The sequence below is a fragment of the Bos taurus genome, chromosome 7 (genome assembly GCF_002263795.3).
Source record: "Bos taurus isolate L1 Dominette 01449 registration number 42190680 breed Hereford chromosome 7, ARS-UCD2.0, whole genome shotgun sequence".
NCBI lineage: Eukaryota > Metazoa > Chordata > Mammalia > Artiodactyla > Bovidae > Bos > Bos taurus.
In genome coordinates this window covers 12,010,050-12,025,758 of record NC_037334.1, presented here as the reverse complement: position 1 = coordinate 12,025,758, position 15,709 = coordinate 12,010,050, and the positions used below count along the sequence as shown (strand labels likewise).

The window sequence follows — 15,709 nt, the reverse complement described above, 5'->3', positions numbered from 1 at the left end:
TCCTCCCAGGAGAGAATGAGGCTCTAATGTTGTTCCCTTAAACTAAACATTTAAGGGACATTTGCTGTCCTCTGTGTTCTCAGGGTTAGGGGCACAGTTTTGCCTACAAACTGCATCTTTGGAATCCTTTGCCTTCAATACATGGGTTTTATTCATTTATTTGCTTGCACAGGGGCTTAGCTGCAGCACACAGAATGTTTAGTTGCAGCATTCAAACTCTTAGTTGCAGCATGCAGGATTTAGTTCCCTGACCAGGGATGGAACCCAGGCCCCCTGTATTAGGAGCACGGAGTCTTAGCCACTGGAGCTCCAGGGAAGTCCCCAGTACATGTGTTTTTGACTTGGCATTTAGCATTAATAGGAACTTCATGATCTCCCTCATTCATTCTGCCCCTTTGACCAGCCAGCGGCTGTGGATGGTTATCAACATATTACTACGTGAAGACATGAATCCATTATGACAGTAATCGTCAGTGCTGACATACATCGTTTGTTCAGCAAATATTTACTGAGTACCAACTCTGTGGCACTGTGACTCAATTATTCCACACCTTGAGAGCTTAAAACTCTCAAGATATCATCTAGAAACAGCCTCCCCATTGGAGCCGAAAGAAATTGTAGTGATGGTTTTGGCTGGAGGGAAAGAGCTGGATACCAAAATCGGAATCACTTTTAGAAAAAGAAAAAGTGAGTTGTCTGGGTGTCCAGTCCTGAAAAAAGAATATTTGAAGACTGAGCCTCCCTACATTGTTCTTGCTCACTAAGAATGAACGTGGGACTGTTGGTGGGAATGTAAATTGGTGCATCCACTATGGAGAACAGGACGGAGGTTCTTTAAGGAAACCAAAACTAGAACTACTATATGACCCTGCAATCTCACTCCAGGGCATATATCCAGAGAAAAACATGATCCGAAGGGATATGTGCACTCCAACGTTCTTTCAGAACTATTTACAACAGCCAAGGCATGGAAGCAACCTAAATGTCCATTGAGAGAGGAATAGATGAAGAAGATGTGGATACACGATGGAATATCATTCAGCCATTAAAAGAATGAAATAATGCCATTCATGGCAACACGGATGTACCTAGAGAGTGTCATATTGAGTGAAGCAATTCAGACAGAGAATAAGAAATAGCGTATGATATCTATTATTTGTGGAATCTAAAAGGAAATGATACAAATGAACTTACTTACAAAATAGAAAGAGACTCACAGACTTAGAAAACAGACTTACGGTTGCTGGGGCAGGGGAGGAAGGGATAGAGAGTTTGAGACAGTCATGTACACACTGTTGTATTTAAAATGGATAATCAACAAGAACTTATTGTATAGCACAGGGAACTCTGCTCAATGTGGTGTGGCAGCCTGGATGGGAAGGGATTTGGGAAGAATGGATACATGTATGTGTATGGCTGAGTCCCTTCATTGCTCACCGGAAACTATCACAACATTAATCGGCTCTACGCCAATTTTAAAAAAAAGTTCAAAATAAAAAAGAATGAATGTGTGAAATAATAGGGTTTAGGATATGTTTCCAATACTCATCTGACCTGCATGCCCTAAGGGAGGGGTGGGTGGGACACGTGAAAGAAAGGGAAAGTTGAAGTCTGAGCTACAAAAGAAATCAGAAGTGAAAAGAAGCCAGACACATTTCTATGAAGTACGGAGAAGAGGGAAATCCATAAAGAGAGAAAGCCGGTAGGTGGTTGCCAGGTGCCAGGGGATTGAGGAATGAGAGCAACTGTTTCATGGTAGAGAGTTTCCCTTTGAAATGAACAGAAAATTCTGGAACTATTAATAAATAGAGTTAATGGTGGCACAACATTACAAATATACTAATATTGCTTAACTGGTGAAATTAAAATGGTAAAAACAGTAAACTTTATGTTGGGTGTATTTTAAATTAGAAAAGAAACTGGATACACATCCTTGCTCTGGAGAGAAATTTAAAAGTAGCCAAAATTAGCACAGAGAACTGTGATCAATATCTTGTAATAACCTATAGTGGAAAAGAATCTGAGAAAGAAAATATATACATACATATGCTGTGCTGTGTTTAGTCACTCAGTCGTGTCTGACTCTTTGAGACCCCCTGGACTATAACCTACCCGGCTCCTCTGTCCATGGGGATTCTCCAGGCAAGAATACTAGAATGGGATGCCATGACCTCCTCCAGGGATCTTCCCAACTCAGGGATCAAACCCAGGTCTCCCACATTGAAGGTGGATAATTACCAGCTGAGCCATTAGGGAAGCCCAAGAATACTGGAGTGGGTAGCCTATCACTTCTCCAGGGAATCTTCCCGACCCCAGAATTCAAACCAGGGTCTCCTGCATTGTGTGTGTGTATATATAAATTACTTTGCTGTACGCCTAAAACTAACACAACATTAAATTAACAACACTGTAAAATAACTATACTTCAATTTTTTAATGATTAGAAAGGTAATAAATAAGTTTGTGCTAAGTCGTTCATTCTGGCTCTGAGTAAGAGACTACATCCTTGTGTTATCTGGGTCATTAAGATCTTTTTTGTACAGCCAGACATTCTGGAGTGTGAAGTCAAGTGGGCCTTAGGAAGCACTGCTGCCAATAAAGCTATTGGAGGTGCCGGAATTCCAGCAGAGCTATTTAAAATCCTAAAAGATCATGCTATTAAAGTGCTGCACTCAATATGTCTGCAAATCGGAAAACCCAGCAGTGGCCATAGGACTGGAAAAGTTCAGACCGCATCCCAGTTCCCAAGAAGGGCAGTATCAAAGAATGTTCACACCATCGGACAATTGTACTCATCTCCCATGCTAGAAAGGTCATACTCAATATCCTGCATGTTACACTTCAGCATTATGTGCACCAAGAGCGTCCATATGTCCAAGCTGGGTTTAGAAAAGACACAGGAACCAGAGATCAAATTGCCAACATTTGCTGGATCATAGAGAAACCAGGGGAATTCTAGAAAAACATCGACTTCTGTTTCATTGACTACACTAAAGCCTTTGATTGTGTGGATCATAACAAACTGTGGAAAATTCTTAAAGAGACGGGAATACCAGACCATATTACCTGTCTTCCTAGAAACCTGTATGCGGGCCAAGAAGCAACAGTTAGAATTCTATACGGAACTGACTGGTTCAGGATTGAGAAAGGAGTACGACAAGGCTGTTTATTGTCACCCTGTTTATTTAACTTATATGCAGAGAACATCATGGGAAATGCCGAGCTGGATGAGTTACAAGCTGGAATCAAGACTGCCGGGAGAAATGTCAACAACCTCAGATACATGGATTATACCACTCTAATGGCAGAAAATGAAGAGGAACTAAAGAGCCTCTTGATAAGGGTGAAGGAGGAGAGTGAAAAATCCGGCTTAAAACTCCATATTAAACTAAGATCATGGCATCCAGTCCCATCACTTCATGGCAAATAGAAGGGGAAAAGGTGTAAGCAATGATAGATTTCCTGTTCTTGAGTTCTAAAATCACTGTAGATGGTGCATACGGCCATGAAATTAGAAGACGGTTGCTTATTGGCAGGAAAGCTATCACAAACCTAGACAGTGTGCTCAAAAGCAAAGACATCACTTTGCTGACAAATGTCCACATAGTCAAGGCTATGGTCTTTTCACAGTCTTGTACGGATGTGAGAGCTGGACAATAAAGAAGGTAGAGCATTGAAGAACCGATGCCTTTGAACTGTGGTGCTAGAGAAGACTCTTGAGAGTCCCTTGAAAAGCAAGGATATCAAACCAGTCAATCCAAAAGGAAGTCAACCCTGAATACTCTTTGGAAGGATTAATGCTGAAGCTGCAATACTTTGGCTACCTGAGGAGAACAGCTAACTCACTGGAAAAGACCCTGATGCTGGGTAGATTGAAGGCAGAAGGAGAAGAGGGTGATGGACGATGAGATGGTTGGATGGCATCACCAATTCAATGGACATGAACTTGGGCAAACTCTGGGAGATGGTGAGGGACAGGGAAGCCTGGGGTGCTGCAGTCCATGGGGTAGTGAAGAATCGAACACAACTTCGCAACTGAACAACAAGTCGGTCATTCAGTAGTGTCCAACTCTTTGTGACTCCATGGACTGTAGCCCACCGGGCTCTGCAGTCCATGGGATTTCCCAGGCAAGAATATTGGAGTGGGTTGCCATTTCCTCCTCCAGGGGATCTTCCTGATCCACAGATTGAAACTGCATCTCCTACATCTCCTGCATTGGCAGACAGATTCTTTCACTGAGCCACCTAGGAAGCCCATAATAAATGAAACTTTACAAAACCACATTACATTCATTAATCAATTCTTGCAAGAATATCAACAACAAACAAGTAGCCAAGATTTAGTGAGCACTTACTGTGTGCCCAGCACTGAGCATCACCTGGCCTGGTCTCCCAGGACCTCTACTATTGGGATGCCACAATTGGCCTGTCAACTAGGAACACTGATGAACAGACTTATGCCCCCAGTTTCTAAGAAACTGATTCTGCCCTGGAAACCAGCTGAAATGCAGATTCTAACTCAATAGGCCTGGGTGGGGCCTGAGACTCTGCATTCGCAGAGTATGCTGTCAGTCCAGGGTCTGCACTTTGAGATGAAGGTCTGAGGATTCTGACCAGCTCCCCTCCCCTCCTCCGCTCAGTTAAGTCAGTCTCGCTGACCGCCATCAGACAGGCTTGGCCTTGCCGGGAGGGGGTTAGGAGAGCATGCCAAGAGCCCTTGCCTGTCACTGTGAAGACAGTTGGCTTGAAAGATCCTGGAATAAGATTTTCTCTCACTTGCCCTCGGCCACTAAGGGCCCTCTTGTCCTGGGGGCTAGCATTTTGAAAAGAATAAGAAAACAAGTAAGTCAAACCTTCTACTGGTGCTATGATGTTCAAGAGCTGCACTTGGCATTACTTTGCAGGTCATTTACCCAGTAATTTGTTCAATGTCAAATCCACCCTTGGGGGACTTCCCTGGTGGTCCAGTGGTTAAGACTCTACACGTCCATTGCAGGGGGCACGGGTTTGATCCCTGCTGGGAGAACTAAGATCCCATATGCCAGTGCTGCCCACCTCCCCCGACTCCACCCCACCCCAAAAAACACACGTTAAGAAAAAAAATCTGCCCTTTGCCTCCAAAACCTTAGTTCTGATCTTTCCACTTACTTTGGGGGAGCAAGAGGGGCAGCACTGAAGTAACCTAGTCTTATCTAGAGGGATGATGGCATTTGCCTCAATATCTTTATGTGCTCAATGACTTGGTCATTTCTGACTCTTTGCAACCCCAAGGACTATATAGCCCGCCAGGCTTCTCTGTCCATGGAATTCTCCAGTCAAGAATACTGGAGTGGGTTTCCATTTCCTTCTACAAAAAGCAGAGTTAGGCACCATACATTGGGTGGAATACCTTTATGCGTGCCTGTATATCCCAGTGTTTTAGAGGAAAACACCAATGGGATAGTCAGCTACTAAGACCTCTGGAGCTGGGAGCTTTCCTGCAACCCCGGGCTTGGGTTTCGAAAGTCTAGAAGCCAAGTTGGGGGTGAAGGGCCAGAGTCAGCCATAGACACAGGAGACTGCCTTTCTCCCCACCTCCCCACCGCCCCCGCATCCCTCCTCCATCCCCCAGAGACCTAAGACTGTCCCTGAAAGACCCCGCAGGGGAAATGGCAGGTCAGACTCTGAACAGGAAACTCAGGATGGAGCCGGAATACCTAGTGGAGATCCCTACCCCACTCCCACCCCCGCACCTAGGAGCTAAGGAATGAGGCGGCAGCCCAGGGAAGAGCGCCCCCTCTTGTCTGTTCACCACGGCGGAGGCCACTGCCTCTTGGAAGCTATTTGGTCCTCCTGTTTACATTTCCTTTTGATTCCTTCTTCCAGCTCAGTCCCTCAGGAACCCTCAAAGCCCGAGCCCCGGGAAAAGGCAGAGAAGCCCAGCCCGCCGGGTGCTTCCCCCTCCCGCCCCCACCAGCCACGTGTTCTCAGAAGCTGTCAGCGGGCGAGAGCCAGAAAGGAGAGTGATTTCTCTCATTTCTTGAGAAATAAAAGCCACCCGGAGAGTCAGCTCTGTCCAAACATTTCCTAAAGGGAGGGGTTGGTCTAGAGGGGTGCCAAGCACTGTCTCTGCTTTTCATTTGGAGCAAGGGAGGGCAGAATATTAAATATTAAACAGAACAAGAGGTTGCCTAAGACGGCGTAATTATCCTCAACAGCCATCTGCCATCTCCCTTTTTCCAAACGCATTCACGCTGCTTAGAGCACAGCAAACAAGGACCGGCGACACGGGCGATGTGAACTTTTGTTTCCGGGACCACCACCCCGTCCCCCCACCCCACAACAAAGTCGTAGGCGATGGGGGAGGGGAAGGCGCGCAAGATTCTAAGCTTGTCACTTAGTCCAGCCTGCCTGGATCTTAAAGCAAAAAGAGACTAATTTAGACTTGAGTGATGGCCGGGGGCGGGGTGGAGGACAGGAGACGGGGTTGGGGGAGACATTAAAAAAAAAGTAGAATTAGACTTAGCTTAGAAACTATCAATATTGGGGAAATGTCACAGGCCCAGAACAGGTGGCAGAGACATCAAGTACTACACGAGGGCTAAGGGCAGTCGAGAGAAAATGAATATTTCAGCAAGAAGTAAAAGCTGGAAATCAGGGTGTCTGCCCCCAGCAAGAGAAACTGCGGAGAGAAATAAACTGCCCACCCCCAAAGAAAAGCTATTCAGAGGAAAGAGGGAGTCATTGGGTTCTTACCTTTGCCTATACAGGTAAGGTTGCAAAAAGGAAATAAAGATTAGACTCCCTGCAAAACTCTGCCCCCCAGATTTTATCGCTCACTCACCTGTGTGGCATGGGCTCTGGCGCTAGGCTGTTTGGTTAGTAGGCAGTGCAGCGAGTCCTCTGGCTGTCCCGAGGGTCCCACCTTGTCAGCGCCCAGGGGTCCAAGCCAGCAGATGCCCACGCATCCATTGCCTGCCCAATGGAAAGGAAAAGGGGGCCCCGGAGAAAGGAGAGAGAAAGGGGATGCCAAGAGCAGCCAAGCTCGGAGCTGAGGGCTCCCCACAAAGGCAGGTGCCAAATGGGGCTTCTGTGCCAGCTGACAGGGGGGAAAGGGAGAAGGAAGAGGAGGAGGTTTCCCTAATGTTGGGAGGAGACAGGGGAGGACTAACGTGTCATCAGCCCCTGATCATCTCCAGCAAAGTACTTAGTCGGGAACCCAGCACAAGGAGACTATCCAGCCTCCCATCCACAGTGCTCCTCAGGGGAAAATAAAAGGGAATTCTTACTCTCCTCTCTCTGCCCCTTAACACTGGACCGCGACCTCCCAGCACGGGGCAGGACTCTCTGGAAGGATGCTGTGTATCACCCCTCTACCTTCTTCCAGAGCAGCTTCTTTTAAGGAGCCAGAAAAGGCTCTGTCTCTCCTACTTAGTGGGTTTGCGGAAGGGGCGTGTGTAGCAGGCGGGAAGCAGCATGGATGTGGAATCACACTTATAATTTAACCATCTCCCCTCCGCCAGATTACCTAAATTATTGATGCCCTTACAAAAACACTAATTAGAGGACAGCTGCTAACCCCACCCCACCCCCAGCCTCTTCTGTTCTCTGGCGAAATAGCTTTTCTTTGAGCTCCCTCCCACCCCCTTAAGGCAAAGGCAGTTGTATGATTTGAATACAAAGGCAGCAAGAAGAAAATTTGAGTCTTTGGATGCAAAAAGGCAATTGATGGCAAGCTTCACAGGTTTGTTTGCTGCATGCGTAGACTTAGGTTTCCAAAACTGGGGTGACCCCCTTTCTCCTTTTAAAGGAAGCTCCTTTTAAAGATGAGCTGTATGTCTTATAAGAGGCATCTAGGGCAGAGAGAAGCCTCATGTTTTTCGTAAGGTGAAATCAAAATGGGAGGATTTACCTCGCTGGGGAAAGAAGCATTGTTTAGACAGGAGCAATTAAACCTGGGCTGGGTGTTAAGGAATATTAAAGCATTAGTGTTCTTTTTGTAAAGTTTCTTAGTAGTATTTTGATTGTGCTCAGTCCTGTCTGACTCTTCGCTGCCCCATGGACTGTAGCCCGCCAGGCTCATCTGACCATGGGATTTTCCAGGCAAGAATACTGTACTGGGTTGCCACTTCCTACTCCAGGGGATCTTCCCTACCCAGGGATCAAACTCATATCCCTTGTGTCTCCTGCATTGGCAGGTGGATTCTTTACCACTGTTACCACAAGGGAATCCCAGTATTTTGATTATGTTGTTTTTTAAAGTCTTTATGTATTAGGGATGCATATTGAAGTATTTATGCTTAAGGTGATAGGTCGTTTCCAGGAGTAATGAATGCATAAACAAAATTTCAGATCCTCTGTAACAGGGGAGAAGAAATGTGACTCCATATTGAATCTTTTACTTTAACCTTTGTAGTCTATTGCTTTTGCTACAATAATGTTGCCTATAGCCTGAAATATACTGGATAGCCCATTTTCAAGCCTCTGACCTTTAAAGGTATAACACTTTACCATTCACATAGAAATAACAAGTTGCAGAATGTGGAGAAGGAAATGGCAACCCTCTCCAGCATTGTTGCCTGGGAAGTTCCATTCATAGAGGAGCCTGGTGGGTTACAGCCCATAGGGTTGCAAAGAGTAGAACAGGGCTTAGTGACTAAACAACAATTGCAACAAGATGGGTTGACGTTGCTGATGGGAATCACAGGATGTGCAGATTTGGCTTCTTGAAAATGCTGATTCCTCCTGCCTTCCTACAATTTCCTCTTTTTGTGGGGGGAGAGCAAATTAGCCAAGATGGCGTGGTCAGGCTCTCTTGCCCCACAGCCTCTCGCTCTTGCCCCCTGTTTTATAAATGATTATGTAACAGCTGTTTCAGAGGGCAGCTGGCACATTCTGCTGAATATGTGCTTGGGTTCCTCCGACTGAACTTGCTTGGTTTGGATACACATACCAGCTCGCCCTGACCGGTGTCAGTACTGGGTACGCTTCTAGCCATTGGTTCTCATGCTCTGCTGGAAAGACCCCCTGTTGAGTGCCTGCCCCAAACAGTGTACTCTGGCCAAACGTCCATGGATTTCCCCCCTTGTAGCCACAGATGTACTGTGTTTACCAATGTTTGCTGTTTAAATGTTTTTTTCTAATTCCACGTGTTTTCCAATCTCTTTTTATAAGCCCTAGACTACAATAACGGAGAAGGCCATGGCACCCCACTCCAGTACTCCTGCCTGGAAAATCCCATGGGTGGAGGAGCCTGGTAGGCTGCAGTCCATGGGGTCGCTAAGGGTCAGGCATGACTGAGCGACTTCACTTTCACTTTTCACTTTCATGCATTGGAGAAGGAAATGGCAACCCACTCCAGTGTTCTTGCCTGGAGAATCCCAGGGCTGGGGGAGCCTGGTGGGCTGCCGTCTATGGGGTCACACAGAGTCGGACACGACTGAAGTGACTTAGCAGCAGACTACAATAAACACAGTTTGCACCCCCCGCAAAGTTGCAGAACAGAGAATGACATTTGTCTTGCTGGAGGTTTACTTGAACATGGTGACCTGACCTACCCAGACAGCTGCACGAACAAAGGATTCTTGACATCAAGAAGTTTGCAGCAACCAACCACACCTCCTCCCCTTTCAGTATCAAAGAAGCCTGAATTCTAACTCAGGGAAGATGGTTCTTTGGAATATTAGCCCACCATCTTCTCAGTTTGCTGGCTTTCCAAATAAAGTCGATATTGCTTACCCCACAACTTGTTTCTTGATTTATTGGCCTGTTGTGCAGCAAGCAGTAGGAGCTTGGATTCAGTAACACCTCTGTACAGTGGAATATTGTTCAGTCATTAAAAATAATGGTTCCCTGATTGGTGATGGACAGGGAGGCCTGGCGTGCTGCGATTCATGGGGTAGCAAAGAGTTGGACACGACTGAGCGACTGATCTGACTTGATCTGATATGATGGCTCAGACTGTAAAAAATCTGCTTGAAATGTGGGAGAATCAGGTTCAATCCCTGGTCAGAAAGATCTGATGGAGAAGGGAATGGCAACCCACTCCACTATCCTTGCCTGGGGAATTCCATGGACAGAGGAGCCTGGAGGGGTACAGTCCATGGGATCGCAAAGAGTCAGACATGACTGAATGATTAACGCACACACATTAAAGGTAAAGAAGCACTGAGACATACTACAACATGGCTGAACCTCGAAAACATGATGCTGAGTGAAAGAAGCCAGACACAAAATGTCATGTGGTGTATGATTCCCTTTATATGAAATATCCAAAATAGGCAAATCCACGGAGACAGAAAGTAGATTGGCAGTTGCCAGGAGCAGGGGGATGGGGAGATAGGGGGTGCCTGCTAGTGGGTATAGGGTTGCATTTTGAGGTGATGGAAATGTTCTAAAATGAGATAGAAAAGTGGCATGATACTGTGAATGTACTAAATGCTCTGAATTGTTCTCTTTGAAAGGGTTAGAGACTTCCCTGGTGGTCCAGTGGTTAAAACTTTGCCTTCCAGGGCAGGAGGTTCAAACCAGCCAGGTTCAATCCCTGGCTGGTCAAGGAGCCAAAAAACAAACAGAAACCCCCATAAAACAGAAGCAATATTGTAACAAACTCAATAAAGACTTTAAAAATGATCCACATCAAAAAAATCTTTAGGAACTTCCCTGGTGGGCCAGCGGCTAAGGCTCCAGGGTCCCAGTGGAGAGGGCCTCAAGTTCAATCCCTGGTCAGGGAATTGGATGCCACATGCCACAACTAAGACCTGGCACAGCCAGAAAAAAAAAAAATTGTAAATAAATAAAAAGGTTAATTTCATGTGAAAGGAATTTCCCACCAATTTTTTTTTAATGCAGTGCAAAAGGGAGGGGAAAATAAACATGACCAACACAACATTGCTCACTGAAGAAGCTGGCTTCTGGGGACAAGGGAGTCCACTGTTATTTTCATTGTGTTCTCTTTGCTTTGTGCTTAAAATGTTCTTTTTTTAAAGAGATGGAGGTAAACATTAATTAGGAAAAATGCAGCCCTTGAAGGTGGGTTTGGACCAACATTAGTGGGGTAGAGGGGGATTCTCTGTGGGAGACTGGAACCTCAGTTCAGCAACTAGGTGAACCCCCAGGCTTCAAAGTAACTCAAAGAAAAGCCAGAGTGTGGAGGACAGAGCTGAACTGTGGCAAGCTGTGTGACCCTGAGCAAGTCACTTAAGCCTCCATCACCTCCTGTTCAAAACTAGGATAATAACACTTGAGGAGGACTGTTTTGGGTATAAAATGAGACATATGATATGAAAAGGCATTGTGTGCTGTAAAATGCTCTGCAATGTAAGATGTTATTATTGTTATGCCAGAAGCCAGAAGTCTATGCAATTAGCATTGAATTTTCCTATTTTTAAATCACATGACTTGTATGAGTCACTTGATGATGAACATAAATAGCCATCCTGGTTTCTTTAAAAGTCCTTTGAAAATGTCAAAAAGTTCTGCTTTTTCCTTTATGCAAATGAGGCCATCCTGAGTCAACCAACTTTTAAACTCTTGTGCCTTTTGCAAGAGTTGGTGAATAATAGGTTGGCCTCAATTATTCACTCCTTCCTGTATCCCTCTTCGTCACAGCTTATTGTGAGTGTCATGTATTTCCTCAACCCTTGACTTTGGACTTGCTTTGATCAACAGCATGTGGGCGGAAGTGGCAATAAGCCAGTTCCAAGCCTGGGTCTAAAGAGACCTCCCATGCCCCACCTGCCCTCTTGCTTCTCAAAAGAGTTGTCAGCATGAGCACAACTATCCCAGAATAAAGATAAAAGACCAATGGAGCTGAGTCAACCAGTCGAGCCCTATCCAGATTGGCCAACCCAGCAGACTCAGAGGTGCATGGGTATATATGTCTATTGCTTTAAGCCACTGAGCTTTAGGCTTCCCTGGTGGCTCAGATGGTAAAGAATCCACTGGCAATGTGGGAGACCCAGATTCAATCCCTGGGTCAGGAAGATCCCCTGGAGAAGAGAATGACTACTACTCTAGTATTCTTGCCTGGAGAATCCCATGGACAGAGTCACCTGGCAGGCTACATTCCATGTGGTCAAAGAGTCGGACATGGCTGAGCAACAAACACTTCACTTCTCTTCACTTCACTTCACTGAGCTTTGGGGCAGTTTGTAATGCAGCACAATTGCAACAATCTCTTGAGAGTCCCATGGACTGCAAGATCAAACCAGTCAATCCTAAAGGAAATTAACCCTGAATAGTCACTGGGAGGACTGCTGCTGAAGCTGAAGCTCCAATACTTTGGCCACCTGATACAAAGAGCTGACTCATTGAAAAAGACCCTGATGCTGGGAAAGATGGAGGGCAGGAGGAGGATGAGATGGTTGGCATTGAGTTGGCAACACCAACTCAATGGACATGAGTTGAAGGAACTCCAGGAGAAGGTGTAGGACAGGGAAGCCTGGCATGCTGCAGTCCATAGGGTCGCAAAGAGTCAGGCATGACTGAGCAACTGAACAACAACATCTGATCCACTGGCCCAGAGAAGAAGCCCAAAGCCTGTGAAATTCAAGCACAATGAGACTGAATTAAAAATACTTCTGGTGCCCCACTTCTGCATTGTCCCTTCTAATGCTCTGTAGAACTTGCTTTTGTCCCAAATCCCTTGTAAAGAGGGCTGTGCTGCTTGTTATCCCAATCCATGGATTGTTGTCTCTTTAATGAAGGATGTAAAAGCAATGACTATATTTTTGGCAACAAAGTGAGACCCACAGAAAGTTGCTGAATCCTGTGAAGACAGCTCCTAGACATAGGATCTGTGGGTAAAAGAATTTAATGAAGATAGACTTTCACTGTATTTCAGCTTTAGCCTTTCAGATTTGCTCCTCCCTCTGAATCTTATAGGCTTCCTGGTGACTCAGACAGTAAAGCATCTGCCTGCAGTGCGGGGGACCCGGGTTCCATCCCTGGGTTGGGAAGATCCCCTGGAGAAGGAAATGGCAACCCACTCCAGTGCTCTTGCCTGGAAAATTCCATGGACTGAGAGGCTATTCAGAGCCTGGTAGGCTACAGCCCATGTGGTCGCAAAGAGTTGGACACAACTGAGTGACTTCACTTCACTTCACTGAGTCTTAAGACCAGAGATCAAGCCTTGAGCCTTTTGAATGGGAGCACTGACTCCAAGACCCTAGACTACCAGAGAACTAACCCTAGGGAGGATCAAATAGTGAGAACTCACACAAAGGAAACCACTTGAATACAAGACCTGGCATCACCCAACTACCAGTAGCACCCTGTGCAGCACACCTCATCTAAACAACAAACAAAACAAAAATACAAGCCAAATCATCAGCAGACAGGATCACCACCTCACTCAATGCTGCACATCAGAGGAAAACAAACAAACAAACAAAACCTCAGCACAAATCTCACCCTATATAAAACTTACACAAACCACAAGACCAAGCTTCAGTTCAGTTCAGTCGCTCAGTCGTGTCCGACTCTTTGCAACCCCATGAATCGCAGCACACCAGGCCTCCCTGTCCATCACCAACTCCCAGAGTTCACTCAGACTCACGTCCATCAAGTCGATGATGCCATCCAGCCATCTCATCCTCTGTCGTCCCCTTCTCCTCCTGCCCCCAATCCCTCCCAGTATCAGAGTCTTTTCCAGTGAGTCAACTCTTCGCATGAGGTGGCCAAAGTATTGGAGTTTCAGCTTTAGCATCATTCCTTCCAAAGAAATCCTGGGGCTGATCTCCTTCAGAATGGACTGGTTGGATCTCCTTGCAGTTCAAGGGACTCTCAAGAGTCTTCTCCAACACCACAGTTCAAAAGCATCAATTCTTCGGCACTCAGCTTTCTTCACAGTCCAACTCTCACATCCATACATGACCACAGGAAAAACCATAGCCTTGACTAGACGGACCTTTGTTGGCAAAGTAATGTCTCTGCTTTTGAATATGCTATATAGGTTGGACATAACTTTCCTTCCAAGGAGTAAGCGTCTTTTAATTTCATGGCTGTAGTCACCATCTGTAGTGATTTTGGAGCCCCCCAAAATAAAGTGTGACACTGTTTCCACTGTTTCCCCATCTATTTCCCATGAAGTGATGGGACCGGATGCCATGATCTTCGTTTTCTGAATGTTGAGCTTTAAGCCAACTTTTTCACTCTCCACTTTCACTTTCATCAAGAGGCTTTTTAGTTCCTCTTCACTTTCTGCCATAAGGGTGGTGTCATCTGCATATCTGAGGTTATTGATATTTCTCCTGGCAATCTTGATTCCAGGAAAATTGTGTTTCTTCCAGCCCAGCGTTTCTCATGATGTACTCTGCATATAAGTTAAATAAGCAGGGTGACAATATACAGCCTTGGCGTACTCCTTTTCCTATTTGGAGCCAGTCTGTTGTTCCATGTCGAAGCTTAGAAGGGCAGAAACCAAAAGGAATAAAGAATTCAAATTTGAAGCCTGGGAAAAGGAGACTGCAAACACAGTAAGTTTAAAAAAATAACAATGAAAAGGAACAAACTAGAAACACATAAGTCCAAATAAATGAAGAGTAAATAGGCAAACTACCTGAAAAAGAATTCAGAATAATGATAGTAAAGATGATCAAAAACCTTGAAAACAGAATGGAGAAAATGCAAGAATCAATTAACAAAGACCTAGAAGAATTAAAGAATAAACATACAGAGACAAACAACACAATTACTGAAATTAAAAATACTCTAGAAGGAATCAATAACAGAATATCTGAAGCAGAAGAATGAGTCAGTGGGCTGGAAGATAAAATGCTGGAAATAACTTCTGAAGAGCAGAATAGAGTAGAAAGAATGAAAAGAACTGAGGATAGTCTCCAAGACCTCTGGGATATTATCAAATGCACCAACATTTGAATTATAGAAGTTTCAGAAAAAGAAGAGAAAAATAAAGGGTATAGGAAAATTTTTAAGAGATTATAGTTGAAAATTTCCGCAACATGGAAATGGAAATAGTCAATCAAGTCCAAGAGGAACAGAGTCCCATACAGGATAAACCCAAGGAGAAACACACCAAGACACTAATCAAACTAATAAAGACTAAACACAAAGAAAGAATATTAAAAGTAGCAAGGGAAAAGCAACAAGTAACGTACAAGAGAAACCCCAAAGATTTAACAGCTGATCCTTCAGCAGAAATTCTGCAGGCCAGAAGGGAATGGCAGGATATATTTAAAGTACTGAAAGGGAAAAACCTACAACTAAGATTACTGTACCCGGGAAGGATCTCATTCAAAATTGATGGAGGAATAAAAAGCTTTTCAGACAAGCAGAAGTTAAGAGAATTCAGTATCACCAAACCAGCTTTACAACAAATGTTAAATGGGCTTATATAGACAAGAAATACAAGAGAAGAAAAAAGTTCTACAAAATCAATCTCAAACAATTAAAAAATGGCAATAGGAATATACATATCAATAATTACTTTAAATATAAATGGATTAAATGTTCCAACCAAAGGACACTGACTGGCTGAATGGTTACAAAAACAAGACCCATGTATATGCTGTCTACAAGAAACCCACTTCAGGCTTAAAGACACATATAGACTGAAAGTGAGAGGATGGGAAAATATATTCCATGCAAATGGGAAGCAAAAGAAAGCTGGAGAAGAATACCTCATATCAGACAAAATAGACCTTAAAATAAAGAAGATTACAAGAGATAAGGAAGGACACTACATAATGATCAAAGGATCAATCCAAGA

The 15,709-nt window shown here is 44.7% G+C and overlaps 1 pseudogene; it reads right to left on the bottom strand.

Annotated features, from left to right (window-relative positions):
* LOC112447505 (mitochondrial transcription rescue factor 1-like) overlaps nt 1-15,709 on the bottom strand; it is a 72,045-nt pseudogene that overhangs the window by 21,881 nt on the left and 34,455 nt on the right.